Genomic DNA, 24,328 nt, shown 5'->3' on the forward strand with positions numbered 1-24,328 from the left:
TAAATGCCCCCTTTCTGGAGATGCCTTTTGGATTTTAATCTTTCTCTATGACTAAGCTTCAACTCAATCCACAAAAAAGAAAGTCCCCACTCGGGTCTGTCATCTGTCAATGAAAATATAGGGGGCTTCCATGTTACTGGTAGCGCAAAGGCTCTAGAAAAGCACTATGGCTCCTCGCCCTACAAAAGAAATCCAGCGAGTTCTGTGCTTCCCAAATTCAAATGCCCCCCCTCCGTTCTGAGACCCACAGTGTGCCTAAACCACGTTTATTGTCAACATGTTTGGCATTCCTGTAGCAATGAGAGCCCGCTTAATTTATGGGTGCATGTCTCGAGAAGCACGTGCTGGGTATAATGTATGGGTACTGCAATGTACCTGCACTACAAAAGCAGATTTGCAATTTTCTCTCGGCAACATCCACTGCTGCTTGTTTCTGGAAAATGTCCATGGAGTCAAAATTATCACTCCACCTGTACAGGTGCATCTCACAAAATTAGAATATCATCAAAAAGTTAATTTATTTCAGTTCTTCAATACATATGGTGAAACTCATACTATATTGAGTCATTACAAACCGAGTGATCTATTTCAGGTGGTTGTTTATTTTCAAGCTGTTATAAAGTATTCTAATTTCCCGAGATTATGACTTTTGTGTTTTCATTGGCTGTAAACCATAATCCTCAACATTAACATAAATGAACACTTGAAATAGATCACTCTGCTTGTAATGACTCATTATATAGAGTTTCACTTTTTGTATTGAAGAACTGAAATAAATTAACTTTTTGATGATATGCTAATTTTGTGAGATCCACCTGTAGATAAATTCCCAGAGGGTTGTAATTTCCAAAATTGGGTCACCTGAGCGGGAATTCTGCTCTTCTGGCACTTAAGTGCTCTGTATATGAAGTCCACAAACTACTGTACGATAATTTGTTTTCCAAGAGTTAAATAGCGCCCTTTGTCTCCCGAGTCTTGCCGTGTGGCTAAACATTACTGTACAGCCACATATGGGGTATTGCCATGTTCAACAGAAATTGTGTGACAAATTGTGGTGTAATTTTAACTCATTTCCACTTGTGGAAATGTAAAATTTGGGGCTAAGACAAAATTTTTTGTAGTAAACAAATAATTTTCTTGTTTGCCTTATTGGTGGACAAAGAACCATGGAATAGTCTGTTGCCGCCTGGAGGATGACAATATTATTGCAATTAAATAAAATTGGCTCCTCCCCAGCAGGCTTCCTCAGTTTAGTGTAGTGTCAGTTAAAGGCAAGGTCTATCTCAGACCTGTCTTAGGTAGGGCGCTAACCACTTTGTTGTTTTTCAGATGGACTTCTCAGGGTAACAGTGTGTAATTGTGCACTCTTTCACCCACATAGCGACGGAGAGTACAGGCTGTAATTTTTCCGTCTCTATCCTCTCGCATCAGTGCTTCTTTGTTTTTGGACTTCTATGGAGATTTTATACAATGGAATAAATGTAAAGTTTCATATAAAAAATGTTTTGACAATTGTTGGGATTGTTCTACTAGGCTGGATATTTTTTCCTTCCTCCCTTGCATAGTCTGTTTCAGTTCCAACACAGCATCTACTGTTTCTAGGAATGGTGCTCGACACTGTTCCGTTATGGGTATTTTTTCTGAAGAAGAGGAGATTATTTTTAGTCTTCCATCACAACTTTTAAAACGATCAGGCAGACATTCCCTTAGTTTTTGCATGAGGGTCCTGGGAAAGATGGCCTTGACGTACGAGGCAGTACCATTTGCTCATTTTCGTTCATGGCCTCTACAGAACATGCTCCTAACATCTTGGGACAGATCAATCCCTGGATCAGCCTATTAGTCTCCCCCTTCAGTGCCGCCAGTCTCTCAGGTGGTGGTTGACAGCACCCAGTTAACTCGAGGTCGCTCTTTTCGTCCCATTCAGTGTTAGGTACTCACGACGGATTGTATCCGGCTGAGGAGCAGTTTTCCATCACTTAACGGTCCAAGGCGTTAAGAACAGACAGGAGAGATTTCTCCCAATCAACATGCTGGAGCTCAGAGCTATCCATATGGCTTTTATATTGGCAGCACTTACTCCAGGGGTTGCTGATCAATCAGACAATTCTACAGCTATGGCCTATATCAATTGGCAGGGGGGCACACGAAGCTCATTAGCCATGATGTAAGTCACAGGGATTCTGGAGTGGGCAGAGGACAAGGTTCCTCTAATCTCTGCACTTCAAATATCCAGTTACCTTCAGTTTCCTTTTAGTTCAATTCAGTTATAATTCTGGACACTGTAAACAATGTTTGTGTTTTTCACTCTCTCCCCTATAATCCTTCACTTTTTACAACCACTCCTAATCCCTACACCTAGTAAGGAACTTGTCATCTCTCCCTTCATCCTCCCCATTCATCTCACCTCCTCCTCGGAACTATTCCTCAACATTCAATCCTGTGTCTCTACACACAGACAGCCCACCTCATGCTCTCTCCTGCTACCACCTACTAACACTTTCTCTGCTCCTCCTTTAGTAGGAAGATACTAAAGGCAGCAGTAGCCCAGACTTCGCTTAAGTTACAGTGGAAAACTAGGGAATAATAAGGGTATGAAATTTAATACTATCCCACCCTAGGGACAACTTTAAGATGTCTCATGGTTAAGACGAACGGAAAAAATAGATTTTTAGGTAAGAAAAAAAAAATCTGTTTTTTGTAGTCTTCATTGGAGGACATAGCTCCCCTCCCTTGGTTACCCGGTTGAGCATAGAGTTATGTTTCTTTTAGCCTTAAAGAAGTTGTCCACTACTTTTACATTGATTCCCCATCTGTAGGATAAGGCATCATTGTCTGATCGGCTGGGGTCCCTCACTTGGCACCCTCGCTGATCAGCTGTTATCGATGCCGGCGGCCAACAGCCGGAAAGGCTTAAAGTTGCGCTCAAAAGTTTACATACCCCGGCAGAATTTTTGCTTTTTTTGGCCTTGTTTCGGAGAATATGAATCATAGCAAAAAAAAAACTTTCTCCACTCATGGTTATTGGTTGGGTGAAGCCATTTATTGTCAAACTACTGTGTTTTCTCTTTTTAAATCTTAATGATAACCAAAAATATCCAAATGACCCTGATCAAAAGTTCCAAAGGAAAAATTCTTCCGGGGTATGTAAACTTTTGAGCACAGCTGTACTTGTGGAGCTGCACGTACACCTCCTTATCAATTCAACGGGAGTCGGAAGTACAGTACCCTGCGGCGGCCACTACAACTAGACGGCCAAGCTCCGCAAAGCACTTTCTGTCACCACCACCGATGACAGCTGATAGGTGGGGTGCCAGGTGCCCAGGGCTGTGGAGTCGGTAAGCCAAACCGCCGATTCCCTCATACATGGCTCATGTTTAAGTGATAAATTTACTGTAGCACAGATTCATCTCTGCTAAAAGTCTAGACCCTTAGATCAGGAATAGGACAGACATTTATAGGACATTTCATAACTTTCCCAAATTCTTATGAAAAATATTTCCCAAGAACTGCATTGAACTACTGTATTTAATTTATTATATATTTTAGGAGTTGGAGTCGGTCCATTTTATACCTACTCCACCAAAATTAACTCAAACGCCTCGACTCCGACTACACAGCCCTGCAGGTGCCATTGATGGGCATCAATGTACGTATAGTGGACAACTTCTTTAATCCTTTTCTTTTCTCCTCCTGCTCTTTCACATAACTCAGGAAGCCTGCTCCAAGCAGGGGAGACAAAAATGTGAATTAGAACAGAGTATAGGGTTGCACAATGTAGTTATATATATCAAATAAAGTAAGCATGGATCATCCATGCTGCAACCTACGCTCTAGATATATATAGGAGGCCAATCGTTGAAAAACTATAAACTAGGAAGTGCCGAAGCAGAAAACAACGATCACATGGCCAATGATGTAGAAAACATGTGCAAACTTAATTCAAAAAGATTTTTTACATAAAAAATAGAGCAAAGTGTCTAGAGAGACAAACCAGGTGCCAAATTACCATACAAACATTAAGACATACATAAAAACAAGCAGGTAACACATAAGGTGCAGGTATCCCGTCTCACAACTCCCTTCATCTCCATTGTCATATGCTTAAAGAGACTATAACGAATGTAAAGGGAAAACATGAAGAAAACACGTCTATATGATATTGATAGCCATATCTCAAAGATTAATATCCCTTTCCTTAATATCTCACATGATCGCAATCCAGCATAATTACCTGGGTAGGAGACTGGGAACCTGCACGATGCGTGCTTCCCCAACGTGCGTTTCGGCGCTATTGCCTTTCTCAAGGGGACTGAGCAGGGGAGGTATAGTCTGCTGGGGAGGGGCCAATTTTATTTAATAGCAATGATAGTGTCAGCCTCCAGGTGGCAGCAGACTATCCCATGGTTCTGTGTCCCTCAATGAAGACTACAAAAAACAGATTTTACAGTAAGTAAAAAATATTTTTTTTCCCTGCCGAATGGTATAAAATTCAGTGACACACCCGTGGTGGTGTCAGTATCACTCTGCACCCTTAAATGAATACTTTGAGAGGTGAAGTTTGTAAAATGGGGTCACTTACGGGGGTACTGCTGTTTTGGCACCTCAGGGGCTCTTCCATTGGGTCATGGCACCTGCAAACCATAACAACAAAATATGCACTATAACTATAATGTGGCACTCCTTCCCTTCTGAGCTTTCCCCTGTTCGCCAGCACCCTACATTTAATTAGGTACTACTTTTCAGGCACAGTGGAAAGCTCAGAAGGGAGGGAGCGCCATATTATAGTGCAGATTTTGTTGTTATGGTTTGCTGTTGCCATGACCCACTGGAAAAGCCCCTGAGGTAGCAGAATCTCCCCCATAAGTGACCCCATTTTACAAACTACACCCACCAATGAAATCATCTAGGGGTGCATTGAGCATGTTGACACCACATGTGCCTCACAGAATTTTATATCAGAGGGTGGTGAAGAAAGAATAAATTTTTACCACTAAAATGTTACTTTAGCCCCAAGTTTTGAATTTTTCTACATGCTAGGAAAAAATATACCTCAGTTTGTGCAATTTCTCCTGAGTGCGCCAATACCCTACATGTAATCAAGAACTATTTTTCAAGCACTCAGGAGAAATTGCACAACAAACTGAGGTCCATTTTTTCCTATTAACCCTTATAAAAATTAAAAACTTGGGGCTGAAATAACATTTTAGTGGTAAAAATGTAATTATTCTTTACCCTTCACCATGACAGCACAGTACAGAGAGAGAGGATATCCGCCCCCAGGAACAGGAAACCTACCAAAATCACCTACCAAAATAAAACTTCTCTTCCTCCCCAATGTGGTTTCCTGTTCCTGGAAGAGGATACCTACAGAACATACCTGGGGAGATTTCTCTTGGTGAAGTGCGATCCCTGTAACCCTGGCGGCCAGAGGGCTGGGCTGAGAGGTGGGAGCACTCTTCTGAAAACGATTGCTCCAGCTGGAGCTGGGGACGTCGGCAGGCACCTCTAGGTTCAGAGGATGACGCCGGGAGGAGCGCAGCGCGGCAGAGAGAATGCCGCTGTGGTGGCCGGGCTGCGCACAGGCTCAGGAGAGTAGTGCATGCTCCTATCGTGGGGTAAGAAGGCGCCGTTTGGCGATCTGAGCCGGGAAGTACTTCCAGGGAGCTGTGCCAGAGACTGCTAGGAGATGACGTCGGGGTTATCGGACAGTCTACTTCCGGATTCGGAGGCGAAGACCGCCGCAACATAGTGTGTATAGATATTTATGGAACTCCCGCCCCCTCCCCGTGCAGCCACAACTCCTCCCACACTGGATATAAGGCTAATACATGGTGTGGGTCACTGAGGGCGAGGTATTCTTGGATTCAAGATGGAAATTCCAAACGTTCCTAATGAGGATGAACAGAAACCTGCTCCTGGCGCGGTAGTTCCGGAGCCTTAGGACGGGTGACTGTTTCTCCTGCGCACACTTACTGACTAGTGTCATTGTCTATTTTAGGATAGACCCAGGAAAACAGTGACCAAGACAAAAAATAAGGAATGTCCCTTATGTAAGGAAGCGTTACCAAAGTCTTATACTAAATAACTTTGTGGGCCCTGCATAGAGAAAACTGTTATGGAGGAATCCCCGTCTCTGTTTCAGGAGGTTAAAACCTTGATCAAAGACGAGGTCAAAATACTGTGAAAAAGGAAATATGATATGTCCGGGGGCCGTCCACCTCTCCAGGCATATTTCATACACACTCAGACATCAGCTCAGAGGAAGAAAAGGAAGAATCAGGAGAATTAGTTAATTCTGATATCTCTGAAACATCATCCTCTGATGGAAAATATGGCCCGTCTTGCTTCTCGGTAGAAGAAACGGCAAAGCTATTAAACATCATTAGATCTACCATGGGGGTAGAAAGCCAGAGGGAGCATAAATCTGTGCAGAATTCCATGTTACGTAACCTGAAGGAGCGCAAACATCGGGTATTCCCAGTACATAAGAACTTTCCCTAATAAAAAAAGAGTGGAAGAAACCAGTAAAAAAAAGTGTCAGTCCCAAACAGACTTAAACGGAAATATCCTTTTGAAGAAGAATTAACTAGTGTTTGGGAAAAATCCCCGAAGATCGATGTGGCTATTGCCTAAGGAGGTACCCCTCACCTTCGAGGATCTGTGTTCCCTAAAAGATCCTTTTAGATAAAAAGGCTTCCTCTGGGGGGAAGATTAGAGCAGTTTTACGATCAGTGGGCCTCACTGCCCGCTACCCAATGGGTAGTGAATACTCTTTCCAGAGGCTTAAAAATAACTTTTTCTTCCGTTCCCCCACTTCAGATAATAGAGACTAGAGTAGGCAAGATAAAGCAGATTGCTTTGGAAGCCGAAATCCAAAAATTAGTAGATAAACGTGTGTTAGTCGGTGTGCCAGAAGGGGAAAAAAGGAAAGGATTTTATAACAATCTATTCCTAATAAAAAATCCCGATGGTTCGTACAGAACAATAATAAATTTAAAAGCCTTGAACGTATATATAAAAACAGAAAGATTCAAGATGGAGACTTGAGATCGACGGTAAAGCTTTTGTACCCCTTCTGTTTCATGGCTGTAATAGACTTAAAGGATGCGTATTATCACATCCCAATCCACCCAGACCACCAACAATATCTCAGGGTGGATGTAGAGTTCCAAGGCGACTTTCTGCATCTACAATGTCAGTGCCTACCGTTTGGGGTGTCACTGGCACCCAGGATTTTTACCAAAATAGTGGCGGAAATGACATCATATATAAGGAAAAGGGACATATTAATAGTGCCATATCATTACAGATTATTTAAGTCGCCATTCACTCAGTCAAGGAGAATGGGTTCTAAACAGAAGGGTTTTCGGTCAGATCTGTTCAGCCTGGGGTCTTCCAGAAATAGACTTATTTGCCACCAGAGAAAACCGTCAGGTAGAAAAATTCTATTCTCTAAATCCAAGAGAGTCACCAGACTGGGAGGATGCTCTTCTGCAGGAATGGGGGTTTCGCCTGGCATATTCTTTCCCGCCCTTTCCCTTGATTCCCATAGTGTTAAAGAAAATACGCGAGGAAAAAGCCAGAGTAATACTGATTGCCCCCTTCTGGCCAGAAAGGGCCTGGTTTACTTGACTAAGGGTCATGTCAGCCTCGGACCCCTGGATCCTACCCGACAATCCAGATCTATTATCTCAGGGTCCAGTGACCCATCCTCAGGTTCCCAGACTACACCTAACGATCTGAAACTTGAGAGGGGATTGTTATCAGCAAAGGGGTTCTCAGAAAACATAATCTCACCTCCCTTAAGTACGAGAAAATTTGGAAAAGTTTCCTTAAATTTTCGGGTCGAGTCATGACTCCCCAAAGTCAGCTAGTTCCCATTTCAGAAATACTAGAATTCCTCCAAAAGGGTCTAGAGAGGGGTCTCTCCACTAGCTCCTTAAAAGTGCAGGTTTCAGCCCTAGGCACGCTTTCTGATCATAAAACAGCTGATCACCCATGGATACGTAGGTTTATAAAAGCATCCTTTTCATCAAGACCTATAGCCAGTCCTAGGGTAGCCCCCTGGGACCTTAATTTAGTCCTCAATACCCTTAGAAAGGCTCCTTTTGAGCCCATCTCATCCGCTACGGTTAAAGTACTTACACTAAAAACAGTACTGCTGGTGGCACTAACCTCTGCTAGGCTGGTGAGCGAGTTACAAGCCCTCTCGATCAATCCCCCGTTTACAAACATCTTACAGGACAGAGTGATATTGAGGCCAGACCCAGCATTCCTCCCAAAAGTGAGCTCTAGATTTCACAGGAATCAGGAGATAGTGCTCCCTTCATTTTGTGATTAACCAAAAAACCAAGAGGAAATAACATTTTACTCCCTAGATGTGAGAAGGTGTATCCTTAGATACCTTGAGGTAACGAGTCAGTGGAGGAAGTCCTCGGCCATGTTTGTTTCTTTTCAGGGGGAAAACAAGGGTAAAGCAGCTACTAAATCCACAATTGCCAGATGGGTTAGAATGGCCATAATTTTAGCCTACTCTGCGTCTGACCGTGATCCCCCTCAGGGTATAAAAGCACATTGTACCAGGGCCATAGCTGCCTCTTGGGCAGAAAGAGCCAATGCCTCAGTAGACCAAATCTGCAAAGCGGCAATCTGGTAGTCTCTGACCACCTTCTTCAGACACTACAGGTTGGATCTTGGGCTCTGATCTTTCCTTTGGGAGAAAGGTTCTTTCAGCGGTGGTCCCGCCCTAGGGATTTCATCTATATTAATCTCTCTGTACGGTGCTGTCATGGTGAAGGGTAAATATGATAATTGCTTACCGGTAATTTGATTTTCCAGAACCATGACAGCACCGTGCTACTTCCCTCCCTTTCTTCTTTTTTACGTTGATGGTGGAAAACGTCCTGTTTTAAAAATAAAAAAAATAAAAAAATAAAACACTGGTTTATGTAAACACTGTAAGGTGAATGTTGATAACTATTGTTGTATGTGTAACTGGTCTGGGAGGCGGAACCTCTGAGCAACTATACAAGGGGGCGGCCCTTGTAAGGAAGCGGGTGGCGCCCAGGGAAGACGGGCAGGTAGTCACAGCAAGTGACAGGGACAGTCTCTGGGTAAACGGGCAGGTGGTCACGGCAAGTGACCGGGACAGTCTCTGGGTAAACGGGCAGGGGGTCACAGCAAGTGACCGGGACAGTCTCTTGACAGGCAGGTGGTCACAGCACGTGACGGCAGGGCCTCCAGGTAGGCTAACAGGCAGGTAGCAGATGAGCGCTCCCAGGTGAGCGGGCAAGAGTCACTGGACAGGCAGGTGGTCAAAGCACGTGACGGCGGAGCCTCCAGGTAGGCTAGCAGACAGGTAGCAGGTGAGTGCTCCCAGGTGAGCGGGCAAGAGTCTCTGGACAGGCTGGTGGTCACAGCACGTGACGGCGGAGCCTCCAGGTAGGCTAGCAGGTAGGCAGCAGATATGCGCTCCCAGGTGAGCGGGCAGATGGATCCATAGACAGACTGGCAGGGCTGGTAGGCAGACTGTCGGACCGCAGGAATAGAAGCAGGTAGACACGAGACAGGCAGGTATCAGACAGGAAACTGGCAGGTAACTGGAAACGGGACTTGAGGGCTGAAGCAGAGTGATGAACTGTGCTACAACATTGCTCGGGCACCTCCATTTTGGAGGAGGTGCCTTATATATGGTGAAGTCCTCCGGCCATTGGCCGGGGACTCCTTAGGACGGCGCGCGCGGCCCCTTTAAGAGAGGGGGAGCGCGCTCCCTAAGCACCGTGGCCGGGAAGCAGCGCGTGCTGCCAGCAGAGCGGGAGGAAGACGCCGGGCACTGAGCGGAGAGGTGAGGGGAACAGCGTCCCTGCCTAGCAGGAGGCAGGGACGCCGACGCTACAGTACCCCCCCCTTTAGGCCCCCCCTTTTTTAGGCCAGACAGAAATTTAGCAAGGATGAGAGGGGCATGGATGTTTTCCCGGGGCTCCCACGTTCTCTCCTCAGGACCAAACCCCTTCCAATCTACCAGAAAAAAAGTCTTTCCTCTTACCCTTTTGGTGGCCAGAATGTTCTCTACCTCAAACTCGTCTTCAGCAGAAACCGGTGCAGGAGGCGTACCTGTAGACTTGGAAAAAGAGTTAAGTACCACGGGTTTGAGGAGAGATACATGGAAGGAGTTAGGGATCCGCAGGTTGGCCGGGAGTTTCAATTTATAGGCCACCGGGTTGATCTGTTTGATAACCTCCAGTGGGCCGATGAACCGAGGCCCTAACTTGTAGGAGGGAATCTTGAGCCAGACATACTTGGACGAGAGCCAGACTTTATCTCCAGGACGGAATTGTGGAGGATCCAGGCGTTTTTTGTCAGCGTGTTTTTTCATCCGCTCGGACGACTGAAGGAGTGCGGATCGGGTACTCTCCCAAATGGAGGAAAATTCGCTAACGAGAGATTCCGCAGCCGGATTATCCACCGAGATGGAGACGGGAAATGGGATCCGAGGATGCTGACCGAAGACTATAAAAAACGGGGATTTGGAGGAAGATTCGCTCTCATGATTGTTGTAAGAGAATTCGGCCCATGGCAGGAGATCCACCCAGTCTGAATGGTGGGCATTAACGAAGTGCCGGAGGTAACTAGTCAGGTTCTGATTGATCCGCTCCACTTGACCATTGGACTGTGGATGGTAAGCGGAGGAGAAGTCCAGGGTGACGTCTAGCAGTTTACATGTGGCTCTCCAGAAGTGTGAGGTGAACTGAACCCCACGATCCGACACGATGTGGAGAGGCAGGCCATGAAGACGGAAGATGTGGCGGATAAAGTCTTTAGCCAGCTCGGGTGCAGACGGGAGGCCTGGCAGGGGAATGAAATGGGCCATTTTGGAAAAGCGGTCAGCGACCACCCAAATGACTGTGCAACCGGCAGAGACAGGGAGATCTGTTATGAAGTCCATAGCTATATGCTGCCAGGGGGCAGCAGGTACAGGAAGCGAAAGGAGGCGACCGGCTGGCAGGTGTCTCGGAACCTTGTTGCTGGCGCAGGACACACAGGCAGAAACAAAGTCTATTACGTCCTTGTGCAGGGTAGGCCACCAGTAGTGCCGGGTAATAAGCTGGAGGGTCTTTTTCTGACCGGCGTGGCCAGCTAGTTTAGACGAGTGACCCCAGTGTAGGATCCTCTCCCGATCAGGTACAGTGACGAACGTCTTACCGGGAGGGAGACAATTTAGACTCAAGGGAGCCACCTGCATTACTCTGGCGGGATCGATGATATGTTTAGGTTCCTCCTCGAGATCAGACTCCAGAAAGGATCAGGACAAGGCGTCCGCTTTGATGTTTTTGTCAGCCAGGTGAAAATGAAGAACAAAATCAAAGCGAGCAAAAAACAAGGACCACCGGGCTTGGCGCGGGTTAAGTCTCTGGGCACTCTGGAGGTAAGCCAAGTTCTTGTGGTCAGTGTAAATTATTACCGGGTGAAGAGCCCCCTCGAGCAGGTAACGCCACTCCTCCAAAGCCAGCTTAATGGCCAATAACTCTCAGTCTCCAATAGAATAGTTGCGCTCAGAAGAGGAGAAGAGTTTGGAGAAGAAGCCGCAAGTTACCATTCTCCCGGAAGACGATTTTTGGGTAAGTACCGCTCCGGCTCCAGAGGAGGAGGCGTCAACTTCCAGGAAGAACTGCTTGTTGCCGTCCGGGCGATGCAGCACCGGAGCTGAAGAGAAAGCCTGTTTTAAGGAAAGAAAGGCTGCGGTGGACAAGGCAGAACAGAGAGGAACCGCCGGAGCGGTGAGCTAAGCAGAGCAGAACTAAACCGCAGGTGCGGTGGACAAGGCAGAGCAGAGAGGAACTGCCGGAGCGGTGAGCAAGGCAGAGCAGATCGGAACCGCCGGAGTGGTGAGCAAGGCAGAGCAGGAAGGAACCGCCAGAACGGTGAGCAGAGCAGAGCGGAAACCGCAGGAGCGGTGAGCAAAGCAGAACAGAACTAAACCGCAGGTGCGGTGGACAAGGCAGAGCAGAGAGGAACCGCCAGAGCGGTGAGCAAGGCAGAGCAGAGTTGAACCACCGGAGCGGTGAGCAAGGCAGAGCAGGAAGGAACCGCCGGAGCAGTGAGCAAGGCAGAGCAGGAAGGAACCACCAGAGCGGTGAGCAAGGCAGAGCAGAGTGGAACCACCGGAGCGGTGAGCAAGGCAGAGCAGAGCGGAACCGTTGGAGCGGTGAGCAAGGCAGAGCAGAGTGGAACCGCCGGAGCGGTGAGCAAGGCAGAGCAGGAAGGAACCGCCGGAGCGGTGAGCAAGGCAAGGCATGAAGGACCTGCCGGAGCTGTGAGCAAGGCAGGGCAGGAAGGAACCGCCGGAGCGGTGAACAAGGCAGAGCGGAACCGCCGGAGCTGTGAGCAAGGCAGAGCAGGAAGGAACCGCCGGAACGGTGAGCAAGGCAGAGTAGAGCGGAAACCACAGGAGCGGTGAGCAGAGCAGAACTAAACCACAGGTGCGGTGGACAAGGCAGAGCAGAGAGGAACCGCCGGAGCAGTGAGCAAGGCAGAGCAGAGAGGAACCGCCAGAGCAGTGAGCAAGGCAGAGCAGAGCGGAAACTGCAGGAGCGGTGATCAAAGCAGAGCAGAACTAAACCGCAGAGCAGAGAGGAACCGCCAGAGCGGTGAGCAAGGCAGAGCAGAGCGGAACCGCCGGAGTGGTGAGCAAGGCAGAGCAGGAAGGAACCGCCAGAGCAGTGAGCAAGGCAGAGCAGAGCGGAAACCGCAGGAGCGGTGAGCAAAGCAGAACAGAACTAAACCACAGGTGCGGTGGACAAGGCAGAGCAGAGAGGAACCGCCGGAGCGGTGAGCAAGGCAGAGCAGAGTGGAACTGCCGGAGCGGTGAGCATGGCAGAGCAAGAAGGAACCGCCGGAGCGGTGAGCAAGGCAGAGCAGAGTGGAACCGCCGGAGCGGTGAGCAAGGCAGAGCAGAGTGGAACCGCCAGAGCGGTGAGCAAGGCAGAGCAGAGTGGAACCGCCGGAGCGGTGAGCAAGGCAGAGCAGAGTGGAACCGCCGGAGCGGTGAGCAAGGCAGAGCAGAGTGGAACCGCCGGAGCGGTGAGCAAAGCAGAGCAGAGTGGAACCGCCGGAGCGGTGAGCAAGGCAGAGCAGAGTGGAACCGCCGGAGCGGTGAGCAAGGCAGAGCAGAGTGGAACCGCCGGAGCGGTGAGCAAGGCAGAGCAGAGTGGAACCGCCGGAGCGGTGAGCAAGGCAGAGCAGAGTGGAACCGCCGGAGCGGTGAGCAAGGCAGAGCAGAGTGGAACCGCCGGAGCGGTGAGCAAGGCAGAGCAGAGTGGAACCGCCGGAGCGGTGAGCAAGGCAGAGCAGAGTGGAACCGCCGGAGCGGTGAGCAAGGCAGAGCAGAGTGGAACCGCCGGAGCGGTGAGCAAGGCAGAGCAGAGTGGAACCGCCGGAGCGGTGAGCAAGGCAGAGCAGAGTGGAACCGCCGGAGCGGTGAGCAAGGCAGAGCAGAGTGGAACCGCCGGAGCGGTGAGCAAGGCAGAGCAGAGTGGAACCGCCGGAGCGGTGAGCAAGGCAGAGCAGAGTGGAACCGCCGGAGCGGTGAGCAAGGCAGAGCAGAGTGGAACCGCCGGAGCGGTGAGCAAGGCAGAGCAGAGTGGAACCGCCGGAGCGGTGAGCAAGGCAGAGCAGAGTGGAACCGCCGGAGCGGTGAGCAAGGCAGAGCAGAGTGGAACCGCCGGAGCGGTGAGCAAGGCAGAGCAGAGTGGAACCGCCGGAGCGGTGAGCAAGGCAGAGCAGAGTGGAACCGCCGGAGCGGTGAGCAAGGCAGAGCAGAGTGGAACCGCCGGAGCGGTGAGCAAGGCAGAGCAGAGTGGAACCGCCGGAGCGGTGAGCAAGGCAGAGCAGAGTGGAACCGCCGGAGCGGTGAGCAAGGCAGAGCAGAGTGGAACCGCCGGAGCGGTGAGCAAGGCAGAGCAGAGTGGAACCGCCGGAGCGGTGAGCAAGGCAGAGCAGCGTGGAACCGCCGGAGCGGTGAGCAAGGCAGAGCAGCGTGGAACCGCCGGAGCGGTGAGCAAGGCAGAGCAGAGCGAAACCGCAGGAGCGGTGAGCAGAGCAGAACTAAACCACAGGTGCGGTAGACAAGGCAGAGCAGAGAGGAACCGCCGAAGCGGTGAGCAATGCTGAGCAGGAAGGAACCGCCGAAGCGGTGAGCAATGCTGAGCAGGAAGGAACCGCAGGAGCGGTGAACAGGGGCAGAGCAGAGAGGAACAGCCGGAGCGGTGAGCAAGGCAGAGCAGGAAGGAACCGCCAGAGCGGTGAGCAGAGCAGAGCAGAAACCGCAGGAGCGGTGAGCAGAGCAGACCTAAACCACAGGTGCGGTAGACAAGGCAGAGCAGAGAGGAACCGCCGAAGCGGTGAGCAATGCTGAGCAGGAAGGAACCGCCGAAGCGGTGAACAGGGGCAGAGCAGAGAGGAACAGCCGGAGCGGTGAGCAAGGCAGAGCAGGAAGGAACCGCCAGAGCGGTGAACAAGGCAGAGCAGAGCGGAAACCGCAAGAGCAGTGAGCAAAGCAGAGCAGAGAGGAACAGCCGGAGCGGTGAGCAAGGCAGAGCAGAACTGGCCTGACGGTGCCAGCAGAGAGGACAGGGCTCTGTTCACTTGGAACAGACTGGAAGATGCAGGAAGATGGCTAAAGCTGAGGAGGTAGATACAGAGGAAGGGAAAAGGGTCAACCAGAACCAGATGCACACAGGGTACTTACAATGAAGTAGCAAGTGGACACAAAACTCACAAACAGAAGTACAGAGACAACGAGTAGGAGTAGGTGCTGGTTCAGACACTGCAGGAAAAGGGAGGGTACGGACATAGAGAAAAAGCAGGTAACAGGCTAGGAGACAGTTCAGACAGGAACTGATACTGCAGCGAGATACAGAAACGAGCCTGGGTATACAGCCCCCAGAAGGCGGAAACAGACAAGAAGTCACAGATAACAGGTCTGGGGATACAGCCCCCAGAGATGGCGGAAACGGACTAGAAGTAACAGGTAACAGGTCTGGGAGTGCAGCCCCCAGAGAGGCGGAAACAGACTAGAAGTCACAGGTAAGAGGACAGGACCTGGCAATACAGTTGCAAAGAACAAACTGAGTGAAGGTGTTGCTCAGGCACCTCCTTCTGGGTGGAGGGGGTTTAAATATCCAGTGACTGACAGCAATAGGCTGGAGACGCATTAGGGGTGTGCCCAGAGCAGCTATAAGAATCAGGAAGTAACCAGGCCGCCGCCCTAAGCTGACAGTCAAGAGGAATGCACACAGCATGAACTGGAGCACTGTTTGCAGGCTGGACTGAAAGATAAGATTGCGGTCTTGCATGGTGGGAGGCGGTGCACTATGCAAGCACACCGCCAGGGATGTTACAGTACCCCCCCACCTTTACGCCCCCTCTTCTTCAGGCCTGCAAGGGTCTTCTGCAGAGAATTTGGAGGCCAATCCTTCTCTTCAAGAGGATTACTTCTTCTGTTCACTAGAGGAAACAAAACTGGTCTCAACATCTTGGTGACTAGGATGCTTCCTCCTATCAAGCCATCCTCAGCAACCTATGAAGTGGGTGAAGTACCAGGAACAGCACACAGGAAAATCTCTCTCCATTTGTTATCAGGTAGCACCCTGGTGCATTCAGGAGACAACTGGAGGTCCTCCGCCTGGTTGGAGGGGTGCAGAGACTCGGGGGTAATCACTGCTTCAAAGTTCACTTTGCCAGGCTTACTGGATGAAGTGGGTGAAGTACCAGGTAGAGGGTGCAAAAAAGTCTCTCTCCATTTATTATCAGATAGCTTGACAAAAAACAACAACCAACAAAAGTTGGAAAACCAGGGTACAAAGCTAAGCAACCAAAAACCAAAAAGACCCTTAAAAAATACCTTTAATAAATTATTTTTAAAAATTGTACTCAATAGTACCTATGGAACAGAATTTACACACAAAAGGAGATATATATTTTAATGTATTTCAATAATCCTATAAGGGGAGGGATGTATAACCACAATCCAAAATTGCCCTAGGTTCCCCTAGTAGCAGATAATATCCCACCTAATAGCCGAGTATTTATTCACCCTTAGGGTTCAAATGGTGTCCCCGCTCATCGGTGGGTATAACTAACCTCTCCCTATATCCCCATACACAGACAAGTGATAAATATTCCAATAGAAAAATAATAAATTACCTTAATATGAAATTACAAAATGTCAGATCAAATAGCAAGATGCCAGTCACATACAATATCAGAAATGGACTCAATCGAAAATAGCCCGTTACAAATGGCAAAATGCCAATCAACTACAATATCAAAAATGGACTCAAAAAAACAATAGCCCGTTTTTTTTGAGGTATCAGCTAGCACTTATTGAAAATTTTACTTAAGGGACCTCAAGTAGCAAGATATCAATCACATACAATAACAGAAATAGACTCAATCATAAATAACCCGTTTTTTGGGGTATAAGCTAGTACTTATTGGCAATACTCCTTATGGGACCATAAAAGAGATAATCAATTATAGTCAAATGCTAGAAAAATTCAAGGCATAAAGTACTGATTAGGATATCAGAAGATAAATAAATAGACATAATGCAAAAATGAACTTAATATAAGATGATTCTTCTAAGATGTCCATCAATACTCATCAGTATAATTTCCTATGGGGCCATAATAAGATGACAAAAAATAGATCACTAATAGAAGGTTATCAATGAATCTCTCCAATTGTAGTAGTCCCTCAGAAAAAATATATAAAAAAAGAGACGAAATGTCCATTCATAATGTCCCAACATCAGTAATTATACAGATAGTCCCTCAGAAAAGATGAAAAAATGTCCATTCATAACATCCCCGCATCAGCAGTTATGCAGCATATCCCATCAAAGTAGTTGCAAAATTTGAGTAAATGGACTTAGATTAGGATATCAAAGATACATTTAAATAAATGGACAAAATGCAAAAAATGAACTAAATGTAGAATGATTCTTCTGAGATGTCCATCAATACTCATCAGTATTATTTCCTATGGGGCCATAAAAAAGTGGATCACTAGTGGAAGGTTATCAATGAATGTCTCCAATTTTAATAGTCCCTCAGAAAAAATATCAAAAAAGAGACGAAACGACCATTCATACTGTCCCAGCATCAGCAATTATGCAGCAGTTTTTTCTCAGAAAAAATAACAAAATGTCCATTACTAACATCCCAGCATCAGCAGTTATGCAGCATATCCTATCAAAGTGGTTGCAAAAATTAAATAAATGGACTTAGCTTAGGCATACTACTTCTGAGATGACAGATGATGTCTTCCAGGCAATGCTCCTAAGGGGACCATGGAGATCATCCAGCCAAAAAAAGGTTCACAATAGGAAGTTTTCAGCAGGTGCATCCATTCAGGTTTATCCAGAGAAAGTCCATAAAAGAATGTCCCAAAGTCATATGCCAAACAGGAGGTCCCATCCACCTAGTCCCAGTCCCTACGCGTTTCACCCCCTCCTCAGTATGGGGCTCATCAGGGGACAGACGGTATCAGAGGAGAAAGCCCATAGTAGGTGCACAACAAATGTGTGCTTCCATAATTCAAAAAGCACCGTATGTGAACTAATACACATGGTCTCTCTATATATATATATATATATACTTCCCTTAATTGAAGCCAATATTAAATCAGGCAAAACACCTGCAGTTAATAGCATGGTTACCTTACCTCCTGAAGCGCAAGCAGCGTTCCATGATATCCACCATACGCAGCTCAATATCATTTCCGGGAGTTACGCTCAACGCAACTTCCGGTTACGCAGACACCAAAGAAAACTAAGGGGACTACGTAAACGCCGTTCCTCATTGTTCCGGATGTTGCATATAACTCCAAATCCGGCTGCGTAGGTAACGCAATTCACAAAGAAGGGTACTCAAACTACGTACCAGTTACTTGAACTACAGCACTTCATAACATACGGTTATACAAAACAAACGATATATAGCGGAAACAATTACAAACCATCGCTCAAGTGAAAATTCTCATACTTATGGATTCTCAAAAAGGAAGAATTTTTAGAAACAAGAAAGTGATGCATACTGAATAGCTAATAACCATATTAATATCAGTAATCAACCAAAGTATAAAGAATAAACCGGTACCATAATAGGCCCAATTGAGAGATGACAACATCAATGCCATTCCAATCAAGTCAAAGTATAAATGAAAAATAAAAATAAAAAGGGATAAATCATAATCAAAAAAAAGGGAAGAAGAAAGAGACAACACTGATTCGCTCACCAAACGTGGCAGAAATGTACAATAACCAAAAAAAAAGGCTTATAGTCCATAAACTTGTTAATGAAAACATCATCCTTCATGGATTCTGTGCGGAAAGCTGCCTCTACAGGCTGGGAAACAGGAGGTCTTTGGGAGGACAGAACCTGGCGTGACGGTTTACCTCTACGCCTTGCACGTCTGGACTATCTCTTGAAGTTGGGAAGAGAAGTATTCTGTGGAGCATAGTCATCCTGTGTGGATTCAGGGTGGGCAGCAGTCTCCTCAGGCTGGAGCACTGGTAGACTACCTACACACATTACCCATCGGGGCTGCTCTGGGATATTAGCAGAGGCTTCAGGATTAGGGCCATCGAAGACCATTAGAAAAGCCACCAGGAAGGCCTGCAAGTCTAAGACGCTAGGGTCCCATGCTTCCCATAAGGGAGTGATCCATTTCCAGGCATCATCATAAATGCCACTTTAACTCAATAGGTAGGAAAATAGTGAGCATAGAACTTGAAATGCAGCATGCATTGCTCCACAAACGCACGGCTTCGTTTTGGATCCCCATAGTACCGTGGCAGATCCGCAGGAACGAGTGCTGATAGATCCATTTGGTCTGGTGCGTAAATCGCCGGGACCTCGGCTTGCGAAAAAAAAATTTCTTGCTGCACGTATTCGCCAGATACGGATTCAAATGTATCTGAGAGCGAAGGGCCGTGGGGCTCAACGGGAACCATGGCCTGAGCAAACTGTTACGCTCACGCCCGGACTGACTGGCGTGAGCATGATTAGTGATCCCACTGTACCATGAGCCGAGGAGTGCCTGGAGGGGCGTAACTAAGTATCTACCCGATCCGACCAAGGTCGCACGGCGGCTAATGACTCCATGAACCAAGGAGGAACCGAGCAGAGGGACCAGGTGCTACTCCAGGTCAGACCCCGGTCACAGCTGTTGACCCACACCGGGGAATACAGGAACATGCAGGTTAGGCTGGCACACAGACAGGTGGGTATTGGCAGGCACGGCTGGAGTGCAGACGGGAGGATACTGGCAAGCACGACTGGTATGCAGACAGGGAGGCACTAGCAGGTTGGAGCGCAGGCAGGATAGGGTCCAGTACAGACTGGGATTCAGGAACAGAACCGCAGATGCGGTAGACAAGCAGAGCGGAACCGCCGGAGCGGTGAGCAAGGCAGAGCAGAGTGGAACCGCCGGAGCGGTGAGCAAGGCAGAATAGGAAGGAACCGCCGGAACGGTGAGCAAGGCAGAGCAGGAAGGAACCGCCGGAGCGGTGAACAAGGCAGAGCAGAGCGGAACCGCCGGAGCGGTGAGCAAGGCAGAGCAGGAAGGAACCGCCGGAGCGGTGAGCAAGGCAGAGCAGAACTAAACTGCAGGTGCGGTGGACAAGGCAGAGCAGAGAGGAACCGCCGGAGCTGTGAGCAAGGCAGAGCGGACCCGCCGGAGCGGTGAGCAAGGCAGAGCAGAAAGGAACCGCCGGAGCGGTGAGCAAGGCAGAGCAGAACTAAACCGCAGGTGCGGTGGACAAGGCAGAGCAGAGAGGAACAGCCGGAGCGGTGAGCAAGGCAGAGCAGAACTGGCCTGACGGTGCTGGCAGAGAGGACAGGGCTCTGTTCACTTGGAACAGACTGGAAGATGCAGGAAGATGGCTAAAGCTGAGGAGGTAGATACAGAGGAAGGGAAAAGGGTCAACCAGAACCAGATACACACAAGGTACTTACAATGAAGTAGCAAGTGGACACAAAACTCACAAACTGAAGTACAGAGACAACGAGTAGGAGTAGGTGCTGGTTCAGACACTGCAGGAAAAGGGAGGGTACGGACATAGAGAAAAAGCAGGTAACAGGCTAGGAGACAGTTCAGACAGGAACTGATACTGCAGCGAGATACAGAAACGAGCCTGGGTATACAGCCCCCAGAAGGCGGAAACAGACAAGAAGTCACAGATAACAGGTCTGGGTATACAGCCCCCAGAGATGGCGGAAACGGACTAGAAGTAACAGGTCTGGGAATGCAGCCCCCAGAGAGGCGGAAACAGACTAGAAGTCACCTGTAAGAGGACAGGACCTGGCAATACAGTTGCAAAGAACAAACTGAGTGAAGGTGTTGCTCAGGCACCTCCTTCTGGGTGGAGGGGGTTTAAATATCCAGTAACTGACAGCAATAGGCTGGAGGCGCATTAGGGGTGTGCCCACAGCAGCTATAAGAATCAGGAAGTAACCGGGCCACCGCCCTAAGCAGACAGTCCAGAGGAATGCACACAGCATGAACTGGAGCACGGTTTGCAGGCTGGACTGAAGGGTAAGATTGCGGTCTTGCATGGTGGGAGGCAGTGCACTATGCAAGCACACCGCCAGGGATGTTACAGAGTGGGTTACTTAACCTCTGGCTGAGATGCAGTATCTCTGTGGCGACTGGACCCGCAGAGGCGCCACATAGTATTGCTGCTTCCAACAGGTGGTGCTATAGAGTTCAAGTCCTCTTCCTCTCTGAAGAGGCAATTTGCATATTAAACTTACCCCATAAAGTGACACTGGTCAGAATTGTAAAATTTGGCCTGGTCTGAAAGGTGAAAACAGGCTCGGGGGTGAAGGGATTAAACTGCTTTTGACAAATGAAATCTGCACTGAGCTTGATACGCTGTTTCACGATCTATAGTTTCCTTTTATTTTATTCCGTACTTTTTGTTTCTATACATTTGGAAGGCCAGTAAATAAGGGACAGGTAAAATTGACTGCAGGCTCAAAATTGACAGCAGCAGTGCACAATCTATTTTGGTCCGAGGGCCACACTGTCATACTGAAACCATCCCAAAGGGCCGCACTAAAAATTAAAGTGGTATTACCTTCTGTGACACTTATCGTGTATCTAAAGTATATGCTATAAATGTCTGATAGGTACAAATTCTACTTACAGGACTCTTAACTTCTTCTAATCAGCACTCTAATGGTGGGATAACATAGGTTTTTTGACCAAGATCATGAAATAGATTCTTCTCCTGAATCTACATAAAACCTGCGTCAAATACTCTTTAAGGGTCCAACTCCTATTGTCTTTTTTTTTTTTTTTTTTTTTTATGCTTTTTTGCAGTAAAATACTCTTCGACAGCCTCCTAACAATGTTCTCTGAGGAAAAGGCCATGACTACACATAGTTCTCTACAATAGAGGTTGAGAGTTGAGTGACTACTGCCTAATAAACTACAGTGGAGCAGACACAGAAGGCCACCTGTCAAATTCACTTGCTCCTTTCTGGAGTACCGAACACGTCGAAAGACTCAATTCTCTTGCATAGTATTTTTCTGCCCATATGTTTGGGGGAAACACATAATGATATTGAGTGCTGCATGTGGCTCCTGGGCTGCAGTTGTGCACTCCTGCTTTATAGTAGGGTGTGTGTTTTTTGTTTTTTTATGATGCCAAGAAAATAAAGGCACAAAACAATGAGAATACTGTAATTTAAAGGTTTTGCAAAGTTGAGTTGCTTCATTTTGCTTTTAAGATGGACTAGAAAAAATAACTTGTGCATAGCATCAAAATAAAGAAAACAAAGTGGAATTGCAAAGACATTTGATAGTGTATCACACAACAGCCTTATGCTGGAGCTCCAGAAGTAGGAATAGGGGAAACTACAGATGCATCTCACAAAATTAAAATATCATTAAAAAATTAATTTATTTCAGTTCTTCAGTACAAAAAGTGAAACTCGTATATTATATAGAGTCATTACAAACTGAGTGATCTATTTCAACTGATTATTTCTGTTAATGTTGATGATTAAGGTTTACTGCCAATGAAAACACAAAAGTCATTATCTCAGTAAACTAGAATAATTAACAAAAAACACCTGCAAAGGCTTCCTAAGCATTTAAAAGGGTCCCTTAGTCTGTTTCAGTAGGCTCCACAATCATGGGGAAGACTGCTGACTTGACAGATGTCCAGAAGGCAGTCATTGACACTAAGTAGATGCAAAGTAACTTTTGCATTTCATTTGTAAATCAAGGTCCCAGAGTCTGGAGGAAGAATGGACACAAGACCTCAAGCAGCAAACAATCCAAGCTGCTTGAGGTCTAGTGTGAAGTTTCCACAATCAGTCATGGTTTGGGGAGCCATGTCATCTGCTGGTGTAGGTCCACTGTGTTTTATCAAGATTAAAGTCAGCGCAGCCGTCTACCAGGAAATTTTAGGGCACTTAATGCTTCCCTCTGCCGACGAGCTTTTTGGAGATAGAAATGTCATTCTCCAGCAGGACTTGGCATCTGTCCATACTGCCAAAAGAACCAATACCTGGTTTAAAAACAACAGTATCACTGTGCTTGATTGGCCAGCAAACTTGCCTGACCATAACCCCATAGAGAATCTATGGGGTAATGTCAAGAGGAAGATGAGACACCACACCCAACAATGCAGAAGAGCTGAAGGCGGCTATCAAAGCAACCTGGGCTTCCATAACACCTCAGCAGTGCCACAGGCTGATCGCCTCCATGCCACTCCACATTGATGCAGTAATTGATGCAAAAGGAGCCCTGACCAAGTATTGAGTGCATTTACTGTACATACATTTCAGTAGGGCAATATTTCGGATTTTAAAAAGATTTTTCAAGCTGCTGTTATAAAGTATTCTAATTTACTGAGATAATGACTTGTGTTTTCATTGGCTGTAAGCCATAATCATCAACATTAACAGAAATAAACACTTGAAATAGATCACTCTGTTTGTAATGACTCTATATAATGAGTTTCACTTTTTATATTGAAAAACTTAAATAAATTAACTTTTTGATGATATTCTAATTTTGTGAGATGCACCTGTATATGTAGATGGGTAAGGAACTGGCTAAAAGACAGGAGACAAAGAGTTGTTGTAAATAGTACATTCTCTAAATGGGATATAGTCAGCAGTGGGGTACTGCCGGAATCTGTGCTAGCAATGTATGTTTTTAATCTCTTTTATTAATGACTTTGATGCTTTCCTCTCAATCCCATCCACAGTCTTTGCTGACGGCACCAAACTATGTAGGATATTAAAATCTGACCTTGACATTAAAATATTACAAAATTATGTGGATAAGATGTCTGAATGGGCAAACACTTGGCAAATGAGATTTCATGTAGAGTAATGCACCTAGGTCAGAGTAATCCTATTGCTACATATACATTAAATGGATGTATACTCTGGACTTTAGAACTGGAGAAGAACTTGGATATTCTGGTTACAAGTAGCTGAGTAGCAGCACTCAATGTCAAGCAGCAGCCACAAAAGCAAACAAGATTTTAGGATGTATAAAAAACGAGAAAATCCCGCAATCTCAACCTATGGGTACTCCTTTATCAATCACCTATGAAGCCAGATCTAGAATATGGGATCCAGTTTTGGGCTCCACATTTTAAAACTGATATTTAGAAGTTAGTTATGTTGGAAAAGTTGTGCTAGTTTAGCTTAGAAAAAAAGAATTCTCAGATGAGATCTCCTTTAAATGTATAAATATATGTGATCAGTACAAAGGACTGGCACATGACTTATTCTTTTTAAAGACCATACTAAGAACCAGGGGTCACTCATTACAGGTGGAAGAAAGATGATTCGGGCAGATAAATACAAAAGGGTTCTTTACAGTTAGAGCAGTTATAATGTGAAATGACCTCCCTCAAGAGGTAGTAATGGCAGACACTATAACAGCTTTTCCAAAAGGGTTGGATTATTTCCTCGATACACATAACATAACATTGTGGGTTATTGTTCATTTAGTGACAAAATGTACAATTGGTGGAGGAAGGTTGAACTTGAAGGACCTAGGTCTTCTTTCAACCTATGTAACATTACATCCTAAGGAACACATGCAAAAAAAAAGAGATTGTTAAAGTCGGATTATAATATAGTACTAAATATTTCTTCTGGTTTCTAGAATCTCTTTGACATTCTGGGATGCTCAATCTACACTTGATAGCATAGAGTTAGGTGATCATTGACACTACAAGGCTTTCTTATGGTCCAGATCTTGTCCTTTGGAGGGGGGCTTATTTCACGGG

At 46.8% G+C, this 24,328-nt stretch overlaps 1 protein-coding gene across 4 annotated transcripts in view; it reads left to right on the plus strand.

The window, feature by feature from the left end:
* Positions 1 to 24,328, plus strand: part of PDCD2 (programmed cell death 2) — a 170,717-nt gene that overhangs the window by 142,292 nt on the left and 4,097 nt on the right. The gene's annotated exons all lie outside the window — the stretch shown is intronic.

Source organism: Phyllobates terribilis, unplaced genomic scaffold (assembly GCF_046119375.1).
Source record: "Phyllobates terribilis strain yellow unplaced genomic scaffold, ASM4611937v1 Scaffold_3__8_contigs__length_932513732, whole genome shotgun sequence".
Classification (NCBI taxonomy): Eukaryota; Metazoa; Chordata; class Amphibia; order Anura; family Dendrobatidae; genus Phyllobates; species Phyllobates terribilis.